The sequence below is a fragment of the Suncus etruscus genome, chromosome X, assembly GCF_024139225.1.
Source record: "Suncus etruscus isolate mSunEtr1 chromosome X, mSunEtr1.pri.cur, whole genome shotgun sequence".
Classification (NCBI taxonomy): domain Eukaryota; kingdom Metazoa; phylum Chordata; class Mammalia; order Eulipotyphla; family Soricidae; genus Suncus; species Suncus etruscus.
Window position 1 is genome coordinate 65,921,427 of NC_064868.1, and position 23,969 is coordinate 65,945,395.

A 23,969-nucleotide genomic window follows, 5' to 3' on the forward strand; every position below is an offset into this window, starting at 1 on the left:
AAACATAAACTTATGAATTAAAATTTTGAGTTCTTTATTCTTGCCATTCAAGCTATGCTGTTATTTTGGTTTTTACTCAGTTATATCTTAAAGTGATTGTGGACTTGCAGTACATAATTTCTCAATAGCTTTTGTTAAATTTTTTCAATTATTTTTTATTTATTTATTTTAAATATAATTGTTTTATTTAAGCACCATGGTTATAAAATTGTTCATAGTTGGGTTTCAGTCATAGAACATACACCACCCCTCATCTGTGCACCTTTCCTGCTACCAATGCCTCCTGTTTCCCTCCCATCCCTCAGCCCCTGCTTGTCTCTGGGGTAGGGATTTTGCTTCTCTCTGTCACTCACTCTTTCTCTTTTGTACACTAGTTTACACTATTATTAATGAAGGGGTGCCATGTATGTCACTTTATCCCTTTCAGCACCCAGTTCTTGTCCAGAGTGATCAGTTCCAACTATCATTGTCACAGTAGAACCTTCTCTACTCTAACTGCATTCATCCTTCATTTGTGGTATATAAGAAAAATAAAAGACAGTATGTTAAGAATTCCAGAGACAATTTGAGATGAGAGTCAGGAGGATCAGTCCATGGTAGAAAGCATGCCAGCAAGAGCAGTGAGTGCATCTATTTACTTTTTTACATTTTATTTTAGGCATCGTGATTTACAATGTTGATAACGGCAGGGTTTCATGCCAAAGTATTTCTAACACCACACCTTATACGGGAGTGTCAGCTTCCTGCCACTGTGTTCCAGTGTCCACTTCCCCCTCCACCTTTGTCCTATCCTCCTGCCATCGTCCCTTACTCTGATATACTTCCTATTAAAGGCCAGTTCTCGGTTTCTGTTGTCTGAGTTTGAGATACCTTTTCAAGGGAGGCAGAAGAGCAAGTTCATAGTTCTTACATTTACATCTGGAGTTAGGCTTCACAGTGTATCAAGTTAACTTAATTCTGGGAAAGATTGAACGCTAATGCGTAATGTGATTTACATGGCGCTCTAGGGGACTTCTTGAGGTTTGACCTCAAAGAGAATTACTGGTTCTGATAAGTTGTTTCTTTTCTTTTTTATTTTTCTTTTATTTTTTTAAGTTGTTTCTCCCCCCCCCCCCCACCCTTTTTTGGTTTTTGGGCCACACCGACGGCACTCAGGGGTTGCTCCTGCCAGGCTCGGGGGATCATATGGGATGCCAGGATTCGAACCACCGTGCATCCTGGATCGGCTACCTGCAAGGCAAACGTCTTGCCGCTGTGCTATCAAACCCCCCCCTTTTTTTTGGTTTATTTTGTTTTGGGGCCACAGCCCGCGGCACTCAGCGGTTACTCCTGGCTCTGCGCTCAGAAATCACTCCAGGCAGGTTCGGGGGATCATATGGGATGCCGCGATTCGCACCACCGACCTTCTGCACGCAAGGCAAACGCCCTCCGCACCCTGTGGGCTATGTTTGAGGGAAGCAGCAGCGAGCACAGAGCACCAAAGGAGCCACCTTCGCCCTAAGGCTGCGGGTCAGCCCGAGAACAGCAGGGGGCGCAAGAGCCGAAGTCTAGGCTTGGCGTCGCCGTCACGTGACGCGCCCCTCCCCAAGCACTGTCAGCCCAGCTTCCGGCGGGGCATCACCCGGAAGTGGGGAGGCCGGGAGACGGGCGGCGGGCTCCGCGTCCCGCCGGGTGGGAGGGGAGGTGGCGGGGCTGGGGCGGAGTAGCCGCTCTCACCCTCCCTCTTCGCCGCCACCATCGCTACCGTCACACTCTGTGGCGGTGACTTCTGCTGTGTCATATTGGAGCCTGCGCTCGCGGAGACACCGCCACGGGCTGAGCTCCGGGAGATTTCATCTCGGGGACAAAAGATCCTGGTGAGTACGAGGTCCGTTTCCCGTCGTCCCTTGCTCCCGAAGGGATCTTGGCTTTTGTCAGCGGGGACTTCGCAAGTATGGCGAGGTCATTTCAAATCTGGGGACTCTCCAAACTTTGATTCCCGACTCAGCTGTTCCCACACTCTTTGGATCGCTTCGAAGAGAGGAGCCCAGGGGAAGCTTGTTTCCTGATCCTTGTCACTTGGGGGTATCTCCTCCAGTGATTGTGTCCCGGTGATCCAGGGCCTATATATGAATTAAGTTAAGGCACTCGAAGTCGCAGAAAAGGGTCGCTGTTACTTAGAAAACAGTCCTAAAAAGTTATCTTTTGTCTCAGTCAGTCGAACATTTTCCCAAACGTGCTGCCTTCCAATGGAGTTTGTTCCTTCTGCCCCCTTCCCAGAAGTTCTTTTCCATCCTGGTTGCAATGTGTGCCTAATTATCTTTGACACTTTAGCCTGACAATTTGTATAGTTTCACAGATTTAGATTTTTTCAGAATAGAATCTTGGCTTTCATGCAGTATTTGATCAACACTAGTAAGGGCTTGAATGAAGCTTTAATTACGTGCAGAATGTTGAATTAGGAGATATTGAGGTATGGGATTGTAGAGGGCATACATAAACTAAAGACAGTTCTGGTCTCAGGAGTTTTCTATTAAATTCAGTTGTTAGGAAACGATGGGATTTTGCAGCCTTACTGTTGAAATAACTAGATTACTTATTTCATTGTTTTAAAAGGCTATTTTGAAATTTTATTTTGTTTTCATTTTTTTGTGTGTGGGAGTGGGGTTTGGGCCACACCTGGTATTTCACAGAACTTACTCATGGCTCTGTTCTCTGGGATCACTTGGTGCTGTGAAGACTATATACAGTGCCTGAGATCTTGGCAGCACGAAAGTAAATAAACAAAAATAAAAAAGTAAGTTGAAAAAGAGAAAGTATTCAGAATGCAGTGAATGAGACCATTGGAAATGAATATGATTTAGCATTGCAAGAATGGAGGAAGTGTAGAAATGTTTGGACTGGAATGCAATTGGATAGGAACTACTCAGGGAGGGCATCCAACAACAGTGTGCATCGAAATCCCTATTTCTTTCTCTCAGGGGATCATATAGGGTACTGGGGATTGAACCTGAGTCAGTGTTGTGAAGGCAAGCACCTAATCCTCTGTACTATTGCACCAGCCTCTAACATTGTAATACTATTAATATTCTGGCCTAAGTATCAGGCATGCTTTTTTTGTTGTTTGTTTTGGGCCACACCCGGCGGCAGTGCTCAGAGGTTACTCCTGGCTTTGTGCTCCGAAGTCGCTCTTGACAGGCTCTGGGGACCATATGAGATGTTGGGAACTGAACCCGGGTCTGTCTCAGGTCGGCTGCATGCAAGGCAAACGCCCTGCCATTTTGCTACCACTGTGGGGGGGTGGCATCAAGCATGTCTTTGAACTGTCAAAATGCATAATATCTCCTGAATGAGACAATCTAATTAGGACAAATTAGGTAACAATTTAGCAAGCCCCACCCAGAGGTGAATCCACATCCAAGGCTTTAGTTTTTTTTTGGGAGGTGCCACACCCAGTTTTGTTGACGGCTTACTCCTGACTCTATTCAGGGATAACTGCTTTCATTACTTAGGGAACTATATGTGGTGCTCAAGATAGAACCTGTGCCCTACTTGTTGCTGTCTCTTTCTCTGGACCTCATATCCAAGGTTTTAAAATTCTTTTCTTGGGCTGGAGTGATAGCACAGAGAATAGTGTGTTTGCCTTGCACTGGACTGAGCTGGGAGAGGCCCGGGTTCAATCCTCGGCATCCCATATGGTCCCCTGAGCCTGCCAGGAGGGATTTCTGAGTGCAGAGCCAGGAGTAACCCCTGAGTGCCACCAGGTGTGGCCCAAAAATCAAAAAAAAGTTTTCTTTTGTTTGTTTTTGGGCCTCGCAGGGCTTAATTCTGGTTCTCAGCTTAGGGAATCACTATTGGCAGGGGATGGGTGACAGTTTGGGGTGTCAAGGATTGTACCTGTATTGGCTTTGTGTAAAAGCAAGTGCCTTGCCTGCTGTGCTAAAGCTCTATCCTTCCCCACCCCCTTTTTAAATTATTTTTTTTGGCCACACTTACCAGTGCTCAATGTTTACTCCTGGCTCTGTACTCAGGAATCACTTCTTGTGGTGCATAGTGGACTATTAGGAATTCCTGGGATTGAACTCTCAGTTTTGGCCCATGCAAGGCAAATGTCTTTTTTTTTTGTTTGTTTTTGGGTCACAACCGGCAGCGCTCAGGCTCCACGCTCAGAAATCGCCCCTGGCAGGCTTAGGGGACCATATGGGATGCTGGGATTGAACCACCGTCTTTCTTTTTTTTTTGGTTTTTGGGCCACACCTGGCGGTGCTCAGGGGTTAGTTACTCCTGGCTGTCTGCTCAGAAATAGCTCCTGGCAGGCACGGGGGACCATATGGGACACCAGGATTCGAACCAACCACCTTTGGTCCTGGATCGGCTGCTTGCAAGGCAAACACCACTGTGCTATCTCTCTGGGCGAACCTCGTCTTTCTGCATGAAAGGCAAATGCTTTACCTCCATGCTATCTCTCCGGCCCCAAGGTAAACATCTTATCCACTGTACTATATTATCTCTCCAGCCCTTGCTCTGCTCCTCTTAAAAAGTTTTTTTTGCATAATTTTTATTTATTTATTTATTTATTTACTTATTTACTTATTTATTGGTTTTTGGGTCACACCTGGCAGCAATAGGGTTTCTCCTGGCTCTGCACTCAGAAATTGCTCCTGGCAGACTCTGGGGAACATATGGGATGCTGGGACTTGAACCACTGTCCTTCTGCATGCAAGCCAAATGCCCTACCTCCATGCTATCTCTCCGGCCCCTTGCATAATTTTTAATGTAAATTAATTTATTATTTGAAAAGTTTTGGGATACACCTAGCAGTGGTCAGTAATTCTTCCGGTTCTGTATTTAGGATTAGCTCCAGGTGGATTTGGGGGACCATATGAGATATTGGGGATTGAATCCAGTTCTATAACACAAGTACCTTGCTTACTGTTCTATCTCTCTGGCCCCTGATAATTATTTTTATTTTGACCTGCCTTGATAATTTTTAAAAAATTTTAATCACTATGAAGGGGCTGGAGTGGTAGCACAGTGATAGGGCTGACCCAGGACGGATGCAAGTTCGATCCTCAGCATCCCATATGGTCCCCCAAACCAGGAATGATTTCTGAGCGCAAAGCCAGGAGTAAACCCTGAATGCCACTGGGTGTGGCTTCAAAATGAAAACAAACAAACAATTTTTTTTTAGTTTTTTGGGCCACACCTGGTAACGCTCAGGGGTTACTTCCTGCTCTGCACTCAGAAATTGATCCTGGCTTGGGGGACCATATGGGATACTGGGATCGAACCAGGTCCATCCTGAGTTAGCTGCATGCAAGACAAATGCCCTACTGCTGTGCTATTGCTCCAGCCTCCCCTCAATTTTTTAATCACTATGAATTACCAAGTTATAATGTTATTATTATTTTCATGCAGATAGTGTTCCAATCTTCACCACTGACCACTTCCCTCAACCAATGCTCCCTTCCCCAGCCTGCCTCTAGAGTAGATACTTTTCCCCTCCACCATTGTCCTAGTATTCCCTTCTCTAACATATTCCCCCTACAACCACCAATCCAGTGGCAAGCTATTTTTTGGCAAGCTATTTTTTCTTTTTAATTTTTTATCTAGTTAAAGCACTGTGATTTACAAAGTTACTTTTTGCATCACACCCAGCAGCACTCAGGGGTTACTCCTGGCTCTATGCCCAGAAATAGCTTCTGGTAGGCTTGGGGGACCATGTAGGATGCTGGGATTCGAACCACTGTCCTGCATGCAAGGCAAGTGCCTTACCTCCATGCTATCTCTCTGGCCCCTTACAAAGTTATTTATAGTTGAGTTTTATACATATACTATTTCTTTTTTTTGAAAAATATGGAACGCTTCATGAATTTGCGTGTCATCCTTGCGCAGGGGCCATGCTAATCTTCTCTGTTTCATTCCAATTTTAGTATGTGTGCTGCTGAAGCGAGCACTACATATAATATTTCAACACCAATTCCATCACCAGTGTCATTTCCCATCACCAGGGTTCCTATTACTTATCATCCTCATCCTCTTATCTCCCATCTCTTCTCCCATTCCCTGCATGTCACCTTGACAGGCATATTGCAGTGCTTTTTTTCTGATTTTGGGCGACACCGGTGATGCTCAGAGGTTACTCCTGGCTATGCGTTCAGAAATTGCTCCTGGCTTTGGGGACCATATGGGACACCGGGGGATGGATCCACGGTCCGTCCTGGATCAGCTGCGTGCAAGCCAAATACCCTAGAGCTACACCAGAGGTCTCAAACTCAATTTACCTGGGGGCCGCAGGAGGCAAAGTTGGGATGAGGCAGGGCCACATAAGGGATTTCACAAAAAAAAGTCCTTAAACATCATTATTAACAGTTTTAATTATTTCTTCTGAACATGGCATCTTTTGCCTATTCCTTGCTGCCAGAGACTTGACAGTGCTTTTCCTCACAAATCTGAACCACATTTGACTCTAGAGAGGAAGCACTTGAGACCCTCAGTATGGCTTGAAGATGATCATCATTAAGTCTAGACCTGTACTTTGACTTATTGAAGTTCAATGTGGAGAATAATTTTTCACACAAATATGTGCTCCCAAAAAGGCACATGGTGCGCTTGAACATTCGGGAAAGCTCAGGAAAACTGGGGGGCAATTCTCTCAAAAATTGCCCATGCATGTCTGCTTTTCCACTAATCTCCCTGAACTTGGCTTTGAGATCAGAGTTGCATTGCAGGTCACTGAGCTCCATTTGAAGCACAGGAGGGGCATCTTGCACATCAAAGGAAAAGGGGTCCACAAAAATTTGGAAAGTGGCTCTGTGCTTTTTGAAGTCTGCAATCTATGATCAAATTCCTTCTCTAGCTTTAAAATAGCATCAACATATTTCTCACCACTGAATGGTATGCCTGCATCCACAAGTTCCTTGCATGCCGGGAAATGGCAAAGGTTTGTCCGAGAGCTGGGATTTCCATAACACAAGTTTTGTGGAGAATGCTCTCACATTGTCATAGGCAGCACTGATAAGCTGTCCCGGGCCTTCTAACATCTTGTTTAGTACATTCAGCTTATGTGTGATGTCAACAAGAAAAGCTAAGTCCATGAGCCATTTGTGATCACTCAACTCAGAAACAGCATTCCCATCCTTCTCCATGAAGGCTTTCACTTCTTCTCTCAACTCAAAAAATCTTTTCAGGACATTTCCCCTGCTGAGCCAACGTACCTCGGTGAAATAGAGCACATCTCTATATTCTGACTCCATTTCCTCTAAAAAAGCACGGAACCTCCTGTGCTTTAAGCCCCTGGATCTGATTTGGTTGATGCATTTCACAACAACAGACATCACATTGTCACACGGCAGGCATTTACTTGCAAAGGGCCTGCTGATGGATAATGCAGTGAAGAGCAATGGCCTTCTCTACACTCTCCTCTTAAAGTTTTTTTTGAACAAGTGCCACCAGTCCATTTTTCCTACATTGGTTATTATTCCAACAAATCTCTTCCATGGCAAGCCTGCATTCTCAATGGCATCACACAGATGCTGAAATATCTCATTAGCGGTGGTCTGGCCATGCATTGGAATTATTGTGAGCAGCTCCTCTGTCAATTCAAAATTGCAATCAACACCATGGACATAAATTGTGAGCTGTGCAGTGTGTGTTATATCTGAGCCCTCGTCAAGAGCAACTGAGCATACATCAAAATAATTGGCTTTCTCATACAGTTGATGATAAATGTCACTTGACATGTCAGAAATGTGCTCTGCCACAGTGTTGGCAGAAAGGCTGATTTTGCTAAACTGACCTTTCTTTTCTGGACAGATAATACTTGCAGCCTGTAACATGTATTTTTTAACAAACTCTCCTTCTGTGAATGGTTTCCCTGCCTTAGCAATCATCTCACTAACCATGTAACTTTGACTGATGCAACATTCTCTTTGGTTGCTTTCTTGAAGAAATCTTGTTGCCTCATTAGTCATGCTTTAAGACTGGCAACCTGCTTGGCTCTCTCATTTCCTTGATATTTTGCACATTCCTCAGCATGTTTAGTTGAACAATGGCGTCTCAAGTTGTATTCCTTGTGCACTGCAACTTTCTCTGAGCAAATGAGAGGTGGGGATGCCCCTGTGCTCAACAAAGAAATACTGTGTCTCCCACTTTCCCTGAAATTGTCTGTGCTCGTCATCAATCTTTCTCTTCACTGCAGGCTTTGATGAAGTCATGATGAAGGTATGACAAAATCTAATTCTGTAATAAACTTCTCTCCCTTCTCTCCCTTAGGCCTCCGATAATGCAAGGGACAGCAGGCAGGAGCAGCGGAAATGACGTCTGCGCTAGGTGCAAAGTATTCGCGATTATTCGCTTACTGAATATTCACAATAAAAAATCGCATTAGTAAGAAAAGATTGCAAAAAATTGAATTAAACATTTGCATACCCTGAACGGAACTGCTTGGGATATGCGAATGTTTAATGCGATTTTTTTCTTACTAATGCAATTTTTATTGCGATTATTCGGTAATCAAATAATTGCGAATACTGCAATATTTGAAGGCCGGCCGTGGGCCACAAAATGTTGTACAGAGGGCCCCAAATGGCCCGCGGGCCGCGGGTTTGAGACCCCTGTGCTACACCATCACTCTGGCCCCAACAGTGTTTGTTAATTGCAGTTTAGATCTTCTGTTTTCAGTGTTGTTGAGTGTGTGCTTTGGAATTATAGCTATATCACTTTCCCACATCACCAATATAACCTAAGCCCTGTCCCCTGTATCCGTATTACTCTATTTTTGGGGGGTGGTTTGGGTTTTTGGGTCACACCCGGCCACGCTCAGGGGTTACTCCTGGTTCTACGCTCAGAAATCGCTCCTGATAAGGCTTTTCTCCCTTTACATTACATTTCCTCATTCAGTTATTCTATATACTACAGATAAGATCATCCTGTATTTTTCTTTCTTCTAGCTTACTTCACTAAACATAGTATCTTCCACTTCCAATCAGAAGAAAATTGCATGATTTCTTCATCCTTGCAGCTGCATAATATTCCAGTATGTATATTTACAACCATATTTTCATAATCCATTCCACTGTAGTTGGACACCTACATTGATTCCATACTTAATGATTGTATTAGGTACAGCAATGAATAATGATATGCATACATCCTATTATATAAATGTTTTTATGTTCTGGGGGTAGGTACACAAATGTGGAATTTCTGAGTCATGGCAATTCAATTCTTACTTTACTGAGGACTCACCAGACTGTGTTCCACAGGGTTTGAACCAGAAAACATTCCCTCCAGCAGTGAATGAAAGGTCTTTTTCCACATCCTTGCCAACACAGATTGTTTCTACTATCTTTGCCATTCTTACTGGTGTGCAGTAATATCTCATTGTTGTCTTGATTTGGATTTCCTTAATGATAAGTGATACTGAGCACTTTTTCAGGTGCTTACTGATGATCCTTTGGCAAACTTTTTTTTGGTTTTTCGGGCCACACCCATATGATACTCAGGGGTTATTCCTGGCTAAGTGCTCAGGAATTGCCCCTGGCTTGGGGGGACCATATGGGATGCCGGGGGATTGAACCACAGTCCTTCCTTGGCTAGCGCTTGCAAGGCAGATACCTTACCTCTAGCGCCACCTCGCCGGCCCCATATTTCTGCAGTTTTCTATAAAACTTAGAAGAAAGGAAAAAAGAAAAGCTGGGGACCAGGGGTCAAGTGGTCTCAGGTGAATTGGTGGAGAAAAAATAAGGCCAGAACTGAATAACCAAGCCAAAGTCGACAACAAAAGAATCAAGAGGCCTAAACTTTAACAATCTAAAGCTAAATGGGCCTCTTAAAAGGGGGCAAAGAGTGGTGGTAGAGGATGCACTTTGGGTACATTGGTGGAGTGAATGACACTGGTGGTGGGAATAGCCCTGACTATTCTGTATTTATTCTGACTATTCTATATCTGAAATTCAACTATGAAGGACTTTGCAGATCTTAATGGTTTCAATAAAATAAAATTCTTTTTTTTTTTTTTTTTGGTTTTTGGGCCACACCCGGCGGTGCTCAGGGGTTACTCCTGGCTGTCTGCTCAGAAATAGCTCCTGGCAGGCACAGGGGACCATATGGGACACCGGGATTCGAACCAACCACCTTTGGTCCTGGATCGGCTGCTTGCAAGGCAAACGCCGCTGTGCTATCTCTCCGGACCCAAAATAAAATTCTTAGAAAAGGGTAACTCCCTGAGCAGAGATCCAAGAGTCAGCCCTAAGCAACACTGGGTAGGGACCAAAAAATATCAATAAAAGTCTATTTAATCCAATTATCACATTTTGTTATTTACATCAAAAATCTTAGGATTATTTAGGATAAATTTATTTATTAATATTTGTAGGCTTTTTCAATCGGTGCCCAGGGAACCCAGGGGTCATTCTCAGTGATACGGGACCTGATGAGTCAATCCTCATTTCAGTGATGTGGTACTATTCTGGCTTTGCAGTGCTCGGGACCTTAAAAGAATCAGTGAAACTAGGAGCTGGCTTTACCAAAGAATAAACAAGATAGACAAACCATTGGAAATACAAGAAAAAACAAAGAATGTGCTCAAATAAACTGGATCAGAAATGAAAGGGGAGGGCTGGAGCGGTAGCACAGTGGGTAGGGCATTTGCCTTGAATGCAGCCAACCCCTCCCCCCCCCCGTGGTGTTCTGGGTTTGTGGTGCTCTGGGATTACTCCTGGCTCTGTCCTCAGAAATCCCTTCTGTCAGACTCTTTTGAATGAGTTGAATAGCTATTTTCTTCTGTGGTACCTTTCTTTGAATACTGTTTTTTTTTGGCCAAACCCAGTGGTAATCAGGGTTACTTCTGGTTCTGTGCTCAGGAATTATTTCTAGAATGTTCGGGGGAATCATATGGGATACTGGGGAGAGAATCTGGGTCATCTGAATGCAAGGCAAGCACTCTAACTCTTGTGCTATCACTCCTTCCTGCTGGATACATTGTTTTTGTTTGTTTGTTTGTTTTTGGGTCACACCTGGCAGCTCAGGGGTTGCTCCTGGCTCTGTGCTCAGAAATCACCCCTGGTAGGCACGGGGACCATATGGGATGCCGGGATTCGAATCACTGTCTGTCCTGGGTCAGCTGCATGCAAGGCAAATGCCCTATTGCTGTGTTTCTCTCTGGCCCCTGGATACATTTTTTTTGGTTTTTGGGCCACACCCGTTTGAGGCTCAGGGGTTACTCCTGGCTATGCGCTCAGAAATCGCCCCTGGCTTGGGGGGACCATATGGGACACTGGGGGATCGAACCGCGGTCCGTCCTATGCTAGCGCTTGCAAGGCAGACACCTTACCTCTAGCACCACCTTCCCGGCTGCTGGATACATTGTTTTGACAAGGATTAGAAACATGGACTTTAGAGTTAAGTACTTGTATATACTACTTTCATTTGATACTATGCCCATGCTCTTTTGTTTCTTGAATTTAGAGTTTTGTATTGAATTTTCTCAATGACATAACTATAGAGACATAAAATGGTATTTTTACAAATGGCTGTAGGTCAGTAGCAAATACCAGTAGAGAGTAGTGTGCACATAAAGAGCCATTAGGAAGTTTAAGAACAAGTAGAAGAAAGAGAAATGCGGTTTTTTTTTGGGTCACACCTGGTAGCGCTCAGTGTTACTCCTGGCTCTACACTCAGAAATCGCTCCTGGTAGGCTCAGGGGACCATATGGGATGCTGGAATTCAAACCACCATTCTTCTCTGTCTAAGTAAGGCCTTACCACAGTGCTATCTCTCCGGCCCCAAGAAACACGTTTTGTGATGGTTGCTAGAATACTATAAAAATGCCTTTAACAAAACAGTACATTTACCTAGTTGTGTTCAGTTGCTTCTGTAAGAATAGTATGTTTCTCGGGGCTGGAGTGGTGTCACAAGGGGCAAGGGGAGCCCGCTAACCTAGGACAGACCACGGTTCGATCCCCTGGAATTCCATATGGTCCCCCAAGCCAGGAGCGATTTCTGAGTACATAGCTAGGAGTAACCCTTGAGTGTCACCGGTGTGGCCCCAAAACAAAAACAAAACAGACAAACAAAAGTATAGTATGTTTCTCATGTGAAAATAAAAGGAAGAAAAACTTAACTGCGTTGTTTATTTGGCCATTTGAAGATTACCAGTGACTATTTTATTTTGTTTGTTTTTTTGTTTTTGGGTCACAACCAGCAGTGCTCAGGGGTTACTCCTGGATCTATGCTCAGAAATCGCTCCTGGCAGGCTCAGGGGACCACATGGGATGCCGGGATTCAAACCACGGACCTTCTGCATGAGAGGCAAACACCTTACCTCCATGCTATATCTCCGGCCCCACCAGTGACTATTTTAGATTGCTTTCTACATATTAAGCTTCTGGTCAGTTTTAGGCTACCTTTATGTTAGACATCTAATTAGATAAATTGTGTTTCTGCTTTATGTGTGCCTAAATATACCTTGGTAAGAAGTTTATGAAGAAAGTTTTGTTTGTAATCTTTGTTGGTATTCTCTTAAGGAATGGTCAAGGTATGAGCAATTGCCAGGCCAGTACCAGTTTTAACTTACCTCTTTTTCTCAAACTTTGCTGGCATGTTCTAGTGTAAGTTTGCTATTAGATGATTAGATATACTCATGCAAGACCATCTTCATTTCCTCTAATACTTTATTATGGTGATCACTAATCTTATTTTATGGAGGAACTTTTATTCTGAATCAGTTGTTTTTCATGGCACAAGTGTGGTGTTCTGGGACTATTCCCAGCTCAGTGCCTGGGGGTTATTTCAGTGGTGCTCATGGGACAGTGGTGCTGAGACTAAACCCGGATGTACTACTGCATGCAAAGTATGTACTATAGCTCTTTGAACTATCTTCCTTGCTCTTATTCTTTATCCTAAGATAGAATATATAGACATTTTAGTCCCTGAGAAGTAGTTGTTGGCTGTGCTGTTCACCCCTTCCCTCTGGGAATCTCAGCTGGGGCATGTGGCCAAAATAGACATTATTGGGAATCAATTTGGATCTTGGAAGATATAGTTTCTAGATCTACCAGTAGATCCTGTTCTGCAGGTAGGAAGCTCTTACTCTCATCCAGGGTTGTGGTCTTACACAATTTCAGGAAGTAGTAGTCACTTTATTTGAGAACTGTGTCATGTAGTTATGCAATATGGTAGCCTTGAAACCTACTGAGAGCACTTCTATTTATTTATATTTTATTTTATAATTTGGTGTTACACTTGGTGGTACTCAGGGATTATTCCTGTCTGTGTTCAGGGATGGGCGACCATATGGGATGCTGGGATTCGAACCAGCGTCCTTCTGCATGAAAGGCAAACGCCTTACCTCCATGCTATCTCTCCGGCCCCAGGGATTAGATTTAAGACTTTCTTTTTTTTTTTGCTTTTTGGGCCACACCCAGTGAGCTCTGGGATTACTTCTGGCTATGTACTCAGAAATCGCTCCTGGCTTGGGGGACCATATGGGATGCCGGGGAATTAAACTGCAGTCCATCCTAGGTTAGCACATGCAAGACAAACACCCTACCGCTTGAGCCATTGTTCAGGCCCCTAGTTGTAGACTTTCTTTTTTTTTTTGGTTTTTGGACCACACCCGGCAGTGCTCAGGGGTTACTCCTGGCTGTCTGCTCAGAAATAGCTCCTGGCAGGCACGAGGACCATATGGAACACTGGGATTCGAACCAACCACCTTAGGTCCTGGATCGGCTGCTTGCAAGGCAAATGCCACTGTGCTATCTCTCCGGGCTCAGTTGTAGACTTTCTAAGGAGACTATGTGGGCTGCTGGGAGACTTGAACCTGGGTCAACATTATGTTAGACTAGTGCCCTGCCTACTGTACTAACGTTTGGCCCAAAACACTTTTGTTTCTCATTCCTTTCCCCCCTCAGTATCTACTACATGCATAAACTGTAGTGCCAAATTAATCACTTTAATCTTATTTCCTATCATACAGCTCTTTCTTAATCCAACAGATGAAATTTATATATTTAAGAACTTAAATAGTTGCATCCATTTTTTCCATTTGAATATACTCACTGGAATAAAGTGGTAATTCCTGCTCTAATTCATAGGTTGTTGAATATTGAATGAAAGAGTATGTTCAAAAGTACTTTATAAATTATAAATTTTTATTCAAGTGTAACCAATATTATTTTTTACAGGGGAGTGCTGGAAATAGAACCAAGGACCTCACACATGGAGAGCATATGCTCTCTTGCTGAGTCACATCTTCTTACTTTTTTGGTCACTCCTGGCAGGTATTACTCCTGGCTCTGCACTCATGAATTTTTGGTGCTCAGGGAACTTTATGCCAGTAATCAAACCTTGGTTGGCTGCATGCAAGACAAATGCTCTACCACTGTACTATTGCTCCAGTTCGTCAACCAGTTTTCTTTTTTTTTAATTTTTTATTTAAAAATTACTTTATTAAAAACCATGGTTACAAGGTGGTTCATAATACAGTGGGAATTTTTTCACAGTTACAATGTTGTTTATGATTGAGCTATAGCCATACAATATACAACACCCTTCACCAGTACACATTTCCCATCACCAATGTCACAGTTTTACACCCATGCCCCTGCCTGCCTCTGGGCAAACATTTTTCTTTTCTCTCCCTCCCTCCCTTCTTCTCTTTTTCTTTTTCCTTTTAGATACTGTAGTTTGCAATATTGTTACTGAAGGGGTATCATATATATCACTTTATCTCCTTTCAGCACTCAGTTCTTGTTCAGAGTGATCATTGCCAAGTATCATTGTCATAGTGGTCGTTTTTCTGCCCTAAATACACTCCCCTGCTATTTTGCCAAGTTTCCTACCATTGGTTCTCCTGACCCTCATCTCTGTTGTCTCTGGATAGTATTACTATACTATCTTTTTTTAAATACTTCACAAATGAGTGCAATATTTCTATGTTGATCTTTCTCCCTCTGGTTCATTTCACTCAGCATAATACTGTCCATATCCATCCATTTATAAGCACATTTCATAACTTCATTTTCCTAACTGCTAGTATATTGTAGTATTGTATACATATACCAATGTTTCTATTTTTTTAGTTCTAATAAAATTTCTTTCTTTCTTTTTTTTAATTATTTAAGCACCATGATTACAAGCATGATTGTAGTTGGTTTTCAGTCATAAACAGAATAACCCCCTTCACCAGTACAACATTCCCACCACCAATATCCCTCTCCTCCCCCACCTCTGCCTATTTTGAGACAGGCATTCCACTTCTTTCATTCTTTAACATTGCCATACTAGTTGTTAGTGTAGTTATTTCCCTAACAGCTTTCACCACTCTTTGTGGTGAGCTTCAAATTGTGAGCTGGTCCTTCTGGCCCATCCATCCCTTAACTCTGTTGTCTCTGGGCCTTTTTACAATAATGTCTTTAATTTTTCTTAAAACTCACGGATGAATGAGACTATTCTGTATCTATCTCTATCTCACTCAGCATAATAGATTCCATGTACATCCAACGTCATTTCACAACGTCATCTCTCCAGATGACATAATATACCATTGTGTATATGTACCACAGCTTCTTTAGCCATTCCTCTGTTGAAGGGCATCTTTGTGTATCCAGAATCTGGCTATTATAAGTAGTGCTGCAATGAATATAGGTGTGACACAGAAAGGATTTTTGAATTGTATTTTTGTGTTTCTAGGGTATATCCCTAGGAGTACCACTGTTTCTTTATGTGCTCATCTGTTTTCAGTGAGATTAAACAATTTAGGTTATTTTTCAGATTCTGAGTATTATGCATAGTGCTGCAATGAATATAGGAATGTAGATGGCTTTTCTGCATTGTGTTTTTGGTCTTCTATGTATATTCCTAGGAGTGGCATTGCTGGGCCATATGGATGCCCAATTTATTTTTTAATTTTTTTTTATTTTTGGGTCACACCCAGCAGTGCTCAGGGGTTACTCCTGGCTCTATGCTTAGAAATCGCTCCTGGCAGGCTTGGGGGACCACATGGGATGCCGGGATTCGAACTACCATCCTTCTGCATGCAAGGCAAACACCCTGCCTCCATGCTATCTCTCTGGCCCCTCAATTTCTATTTTTTAATTTTATTGGGATTTTTTGGGGGGTTGTCAGACCCAGGGGATACTCCTGGTTCTGCTCAGAAGCCGCTCCTGGCAGGCTCGAGGGACCATAAGGGATGCCAGAATTCAAACTGAGTTGTGTCCTGTGTTGGTCGCAGTGTGCAAGGCGAACACCTTACGCTGTGCTATCGCTATCTATTTTTTAAGAATATCCTTATTGTTTATTAAAAAGGCTTCGGGGCCGGGCGGTGGCGCTGGAGGTAAGGTGCCTGCCTTGCCTGCGCTAGCCTAGGACGGACCGCGGTTCGATCCCCCGGCGTCCCATATGGTCCCCCAAGAAGCCAGGAGCAACTTCTGAGCGCATAGCCAGGAGTAACCCCTGAGCGTCACAGGGTGTGGCCCAAAAACCAAAAAAAAAAAAAAAAAAAAAAAAAAGGCTTCAAACAGTTTTTTATATTGCTTTAGCCCTGTATGCCCGTTTTCCCAGTCATACCAAAATCACTGATTAAATCTGTCATGCTATGTTTGATACTTGTTATTTGTCCAAGGCCATTCTTCAAAAAATATTACTTTATTTTATTTTATTATTTTATTTATTTATTTATTTTTATTATTGGGTCACATCCGGCAGCGCTCAGGGGTTACTCCTGGCTCTATGCTCAGAAATCACTCCTGGCAGGCTCAGGGGACCATATGGGATGCCAGGATTTGAACCACTGACCTTCTGCATGCGAGGCAAAGCCTTACCTCCATGCTATCTCTCCGGCCCAAAATTCACTTTATTTAAAGAGCATGTAGCACATAGTTATTTTTGTTTTTGTTTTTGGACCAAACCCAGCAGTGCTCAGGGGTAACTCCTGGCTCTGTGCTCAGAAATTGCTTCTGGCAGGCTCATGGGACCATATTGGATGCCAGGGATTGAACACGGGTTCATCCTTTGTTGGCCGCATTCAAGACAAATACCCTACTGCTGTGCTATTGCTCTGGCTCCATCACATAGTTGATATAGTTGATCATAGTAATACATTTGTTTCCAGGAGCAAAATTGTTAAGAAGTTAAACAAAAAGAAAAGAAAGAAGAAGAAAAAAAGAGTACAATAACAAGAAAATTTGTGAAAAATATTGTATATTGCAATAAGGTTATTAGACATTGACAGGAAGTTATTGTCATTTTTTGTTTTTGTTTTGTTTTTGGGTCACACTCGGCAGCGCTCAGGTATTCCTTCTGGCTCTATACTCAGAAATTGCTCCTGGCAGCCTTTGGGGACATATGGGATGCCAGGATTTGAACCACTGTCCTTCTGTGTCTAAGGCAACCCTACTGCTGTGTTATCTCTCCGGCCCAAGTTATTCTTATTTTGTCACTTCTTTTTTTGAACATTAGGTGGCTTCAGATAAACATTTTCATCTAGATTGTTTTTTTTCCTAAGGGGATGACAGTATTAAACAAAAAAAATGGAGTTTTTTTTTTGTCACGTGGTCCAAGAATTTCAAGTACTCTTGTGGATATTGTGGCTTTTGTGGGGCAGATTTTCAGCTGACGGGGCTTGAGGTACTATATGTGGTACCATGGATCAAACCTAGGTCAGCTATATATAAGGCAAGTGCCTTATATACATTGTACATATGTATATGTACACATTGTATATGCCATTATGTACATTGTATATGCTATTATGCATTCCCTGGCCCTTGAGTTCTATTTTTGTGAGAGAATAAAGTTCATCCCAATATTTCTTTTTGGGGGAAGGAGGGTGACACACTCAGTTATACTCAGGGTTTACTTGTAGTTCTACATACTGAGACCACTCCTCACAATACTCAAGGGACCATATGGGATGCTGGGGATTGATTCTGTGTTGACTGCACGTAAGACACATGCTCTACCCACTGTACTTTCTCTACAGCCCCCATTTTAGTATTTTCTAAGAAAGTACAGGAATATGTAATTAATTCTGAAAAACATTCTAAATGCAACTGCTAATGACTTGTGTTGAAAACAATTTATACTTTGCTCTGAAAATAATAAATACTGTTGCTTATTGCTATTTTTCTTGGTTTCTTTTAAACAGATACACACTGGACTTATTATTATTATTTTGGTTTTTTGGGGGGTCACATTCAGCAGTACTCAGGGGCTACACTTTGTAGTGCTAGGGGCAGTTCCTGGCTCTATGCTTGGTGGTTTCTTCAATATTTCTCAGAAAATCATGTATGCTATGCATGGAAACTGGGACTATACATCCATCTCTCTGTCCCAAATGTGCTTTGCATTTAAATTAATATGTCTCCAGAAGTTCTGTGGATTGTATTTATTTAATGGTATTAGGACATTTGTTTGTTTGTGATAACCAAGGACTTGAAACTTGCCAGTTAAAAATTCTTAGAGATGGGGCTGGAAAGATAGTATAGTGGGTTAAGTGTTTGTCTTATAGCAACTGACTCTCACTTGATCCCTGGCACCAGACATGGTCCCGTGTGTCCTGCCAGGTGTGATCCCTGAGTATAGAGCCAGGATTAAATCTTGAATACCAAGATTAGTATAGCCCAAAGATTAAAAAAAAACCCCAAACTGAAATCTCCAACAAATAGGTGAACTTCACCATCTATTTAGTATATATATATATATATATATATATATATATATATATATATATATATATATATATTTTGCTACTTCCAAATCAGTGTTCAGAGCTTATTCCTGGCAGTTAGGGGGATAGGGGAATGACACCATGTGGTGCTGGTGACTAATCATCAGGCTTTCTTCATGCAAAGCATGTGCTCCATTCTGTTGAACTACTTCCCTTTTCTCTCAACTTATTTTGATAATGATTTAACTTTGAGTAAGAGAGAATAGCATCAGATTTTCATCTTTGTTAATGTCTATAACATAAGGCATAGAACAAAGAGTTGAAGGGGTTGGGTATATAGATCTGGACTATATGGGTTTCTCCTTATGTCATGCTGAAAATTGTTCTTTGAACCTTGGCCTGATAAAAAGAAAATTTAGAAAATAAGGACCCAGGAAAAGAGAAGGTATTTTAAAGAGTAGATTTGTATTTTTTGTTTTTGGACCACACATGGTGATGCTCAGGGGTTACTTCTGGCTCTGCATTAAGAAATTACTTCTGAAAAAGAAAAGAAAAAGAAAAAGAAGAAAAAAGAAAAAAAGAAAAAAAAGAAATTACTTCTGGCTTGGGGGACTCTATGGGACGTGGGGGAAATGAAATGCGGTCTGTCCTAGGTCAGCCACATGCAAGGCAAACTCTATACCGCTGTGCCACCATTCTGGCCCCTGTATTTTAAATATTTTTTGTCACACCTAGGCATACTCAAGTCTTACTCCTGTTTCTGTGCCCAGGAATCACCCCTGAGAGTATTCAGGAAACTATATGTGGTGCTGGGAAGTGAAGTAGGGTTAGCTACTTGCAAGGCAAGCATCTTCACCATTGTACTATCTCTCTGGCTGTCTGTATTATTAAATGTTTTAAAACTTGTTTTGGGGCCTCCGAAGTGCTTAGGATGCCAACGATTCTCAGCTAATCTGTTCTAATGTGTGGCCTCAGGGTGTGGTACTACTTGGGCTCTTGTGGTGGCAGGGAGAGTCACCCTATGATGCTTGGGGATCTCCAGGACTTGATGCTTTGGGGACCAGGTGGTGCCAGTGGTCAGATTGGAATCTGCCTCATGCAGGACATGTTCTTTCACTGCTGTACCATCTTTCTAAACTCAAGTTTTAGTGATACCACCTGAACCTTTCAACTATAAAAATTAAGATAAGGGCTGGATAGATAATACAGTAGGTAGAGTACTTGCCTTGCAGGTGATTGTTCTGAGTTTGATCCCCAACATTGCATATGGTCCCCTGAGCATTGCCAGAAGTAAGCTATAAACACAGTGAGCTATGAACCCACTTCACTCCCCCCATAAGAAAATAAGACCAGGGGCCGGGAAGGTGGCGCTAGAGGTAAGGTGTCTGCCTTACAAGCACTAGCCAAGGAACGAACCGCGGTTCGATCCCCCGGCGTCCCATATGGTCCCCCCAAGCCAGGGGCGATTTCTGAGCGTCAAACGGGTGTGGCCCAAAAACCAAAAAAAAAAAAGAAAATAAGACCAAATAGTTCAACTTCATTTTTATTTATTTTTGGGGCCACACCCTGAAGTACTTCTAGCTCTGAGCTGAGGAATCTCTCCTAGAGGGGCACAGGGTGAGAGGTGGGGGTCAAGGGAAGACCATATCTAATGCCAAGGAATCAAAACCAGTTAGGCCACATGAAAGGCAGGTGCCTTACATGCTCCAGCACAAATAGTTTTTTTAAATCTTTATGTTAACAGTATATTTGGTACTCTACAGTATAGAATACCTATATATTTCTAGCTATATATTAAGCTTTTTTGGGTGTGTGCGTGCATGCGTGCGTGCGTGCGTGTGTGCGCGCGCGCGTGTATGTATGGGCATAACTTGCAATTATAAGGGCTTACTTTTTTGTTGTTGTTGTTTTTGGGCCACACCCGGCGGTGCTCAGGGGTTACTCCTGGCTGTCTGCTCAGAAATAGCTCCTGACAGGCACGGGGGACCATATGGGACACCTGCATTCAAACCAACCATCTTTGGTCCTGGATCAGCTGCTTGCAAGGCAAACACTGCTGTGCTATCTCTCCGGGCCCTAAGGGCTTACTTCTGAGCCTGTGCTCAGGAATCACTCCTGGTAGTACTCCGGAGACCATATGTGGTGTCAGGTATCAAATCTGGACTTGCACACTAAGCCTCCTATACTACACTATACTATCACTCTGTCCTTCAGTGTATTATTTTTTGGGGGCTACAACTGGCAGTATTCAGGACTTACTCCTGTGCTTTGTACTCAGGGGTCATTCCTGATGGGGCTCAGGGGACTGTATGTGGTGCTGCGGAACAAACCTGGGTAGGCTGCATGCAAGCAAGTAACCTAGCCACTATAGTATTGATCCAGTTAGGGCAACAAGGTACACCATATGTGTTGAGTGTTACAATGTCTTCCAACACAAATCAAATGCTGTATGTATAGGATGGATGATAGAAATTTTGGGCTGGAGCAGTGGCGCAAGCCGTAAGGCATCTGCCTTGTGCATGCCAGCCTAGGATGGACTGCAGTTCGATCCTCTGGCATCCCATATGATCCCCCAAGCCAGGAGCAATTTATGAGTGCATAGCCAGGAGTAACCCCTGAGCGTCACCAGGTGTGGTGGCCCCCTCAAACAAAGACAAAAACAAAAAAACAAACAAAAAAAGAAATTTGTTGAATGGGATTTATGGTATAAATCTGTAGGTTGCTTTTTTTTCTGTTTCGGGGTTACTCCTGGCTCTAGGCTTAGTGGTCACTCTTGGTAGTTTTTGGTGGACCACGTGGTGCTGGGTGTTGAACTTGGGTTACATACATAAAAATCATGCTTTAAGTTTGTTGAGTTATTGCTCCAGTTCTTGGTACCTTTATGATTTGGTTGATTAAATAGTGTAAATGAAACCAGGATTATAGACTTCATCGCTATGGAAATCACCTTTCTTCTGGTATGATTAGCTAATAAAACACTAACTTTGCTGCATAGTTTTCTGAATGCAGAAAAATACATTATTAATATATTTTTTGGTTTTAGTGCCATAACTAGTGGTGCTCAGTGGTTACTCCTAATTGACTCAGAGAATATTATAAGATGCTGGGGATAGAACCAGGGTCGTCCTCATGTAAGGCAAGTATACTACCAATTGTATAATCTGTCTTCCTCCTTCATTATTTTTTTTTTTTTTGGTTTTTGGGCCACACCCTGTGATGCTCAGGGGTTACTCCTGGCTATGCACTCAGAAGTTGCTCCTGGCTTCTTGGGGGACCATATGGGATGCCGGGGGATCGAACCGCGGTCCGTCCTAGGCTAGCGCAGGCAAGGCAGGCACCTTACCTCCAGCGCCACTGCCCGGCCCCATAAATTTCTTTTTTTTTTTTTGGTGGTTTTTGGGTCACACCCGGCAGTGCTCAGGAGTTATTCCTGGCTCCAGGCTCAGAAATTGCTCCTGGCAGGCACGGGGGACCATATGGGACGCTGGGATTCGAACCGATGACCTCCTGCATGAAAGGCAAATACCTTACCTCCATGCTATCTCTCCAGCCCCTCTCCTTCATTATTTTTAAAAGGTTAAGTCCAGAGTAAAAAGCTCAGGAAAACGCTGTCATCAGAACCCATATCTTTGTTCTGATCTATAATATCCAGACTTTTTTGTTTAACAGTATATTTTGTTTTAATACTTACCAATAGAGACTGCACTTAGAAACACATTTCTGGAACAGAGTGACTAATATAGGGGCTAAGTTGCTTGCCAAGTAAGAGTGCTTTAAAGAAAAAGCTTCATAAAATAATTTCAGCAAATGGTTTAGAGGTGGGCCAGAGTGTACGAAAGGATTAAGGCAGTTGTCCAGCTTGTGACTGACTTTGGTTTCATATCTGATATTTCATAAGGTCTGCTGAACATTTGCAAGAGTGATCCATGAACACAGGACAGTAATCTCTGAACATTGCTGAGTATAGCCCATACCCCTTCTGAAAATGTCTCTTTAGCTGTTAATGTACAATTTGAAAATTGAACAACTTCTTGGGCATAGGGGAAATATTTTTCACTTCTTTCTAGGTTCTTTGACTAGTCTTAAGATTAAATTGACACAAGACATTAATAGGAGAAAAATAAACAAATTTAGCTTTATAGATGGTGTATTGGTATATAGAGAGACATGCATCTCTGAAAAGTGACCAAAACCACCTACTTTTCTGGGAGGGACCCACAACCAGTGGTGCTTAGGGGTTGCTCCTGGATCTGCACTCAAGAATTATTAGTGATGGTATTTGACATCTCATATGGTCCTCAGAGCCTGCCAGGAGTGACTCCTAAGTGCAGAGCTCAGGTGTGTGGCCCCCCAAAATTATAGAGGCATCATGATTTACAAAGTTACTTATGGTGAGTTTTAGGTATACAATGCTCCAACACCAATTCCTTCGCTAATGTCCATTTCTCTTCACCAATGTCCAGAGTTTCATTCCCATACACCAGCCTGCTTCTATGACAGAAACTTTTGTTTTGTTTTTGGGCCACACCTGACCATGCTCAGGGGTTATTCCTGGCTTTGCACTTAGGAATTACTTTTGGTGGTACTCACACAGTGGGGTGCTGGCATTGAACCTGGGTCAGCCATATGCAAGGCAAGCTCCCTACCAATTGTATTTTCTAGCCTATATGACAGAAACTTTTTTTGGTTTTTGGGCCAACCTGGCAGCGCTCAGGGGTTACTCATGGCACTTGGAAATTGCTCCTGGCAGGCTTGGGGGACCATATGGGATGCTGGGGATTGAACTTGGGTTCGTCCTGGGTCAGCTTCGTGGAAGGCAAATGCCCTACTGCTGTGCTATCACTCTGGCCCCTTTGACAGAAACTTTAAAAAATTTTGGGCAATGTGTTTTACAATACTGTCACTGATAGGATTGAGCTATCTCTCCTCTCTGCAGTGGTTTTCTCTTCCCATGATAGTGGTTTTTATTGTTAATTTGCCTTTTTTGTTGTTATTTTGAATTTTTTTTGAAAGTGGTTTTTGTTTTTTTGGATCACACCCGGTGGTGCTCAGGGGTTACTCCTGGCTCTGCACTCAGAAATCGCTCCTGGCAGGCATGGGGGACTATATGGGATGCCGGGATTTAAACCACTGTCCGTTCTGGATCAGCTGCATGCAAGGCAAACACCCTACCACTGTGCTATCTCTCTGGCCCCACTTTGCTTTCTTTTTAATTTTTAAAAAAAATTTTTGGGCCACACTCAGTAATGCTCAGGAGTTACTCCTGGTTACACACTCAGAAATTGCTCCTGGCTTCGGGGACCATATGGGATGCCAGGGG

The 23,969-nt window shown here is 42.9% G+C and overlaps 1 protein-coding gene and 1 non-coding gene across 2 annotated transcripts in view; one reads left to right on the forward strand and one right to left on the reverse strand.

Moving 5' to 3' along the window:
* Positions 1-1,713: 1,713 nt before the first annotated feature.
* ATP7A (ATPase copper transporting alpha) overlaps positions 1,714-23,969 on the forward strand; it is a 136,126-nt gene continuing 113,870 nt past the window's right edge. The window contains exon 1 of the mRNA XM_049767402.1: positions 1,714-1,856. The gene's annotated coding sequence lies outside the window, so the exon portion shown is untranslated. The remainder of the gene's footprint in view (positions 1,857-23,969) is intronic.
* LOC126000145 (U6 spliceosomal RNA) lies at positions 5,830-5,936 on the reverse strand. The gene has a single exon (XR_007492509.1). It is a non-coding gene; the product is annotated as a U6 spliceosomal RNA (small nuclear RNA).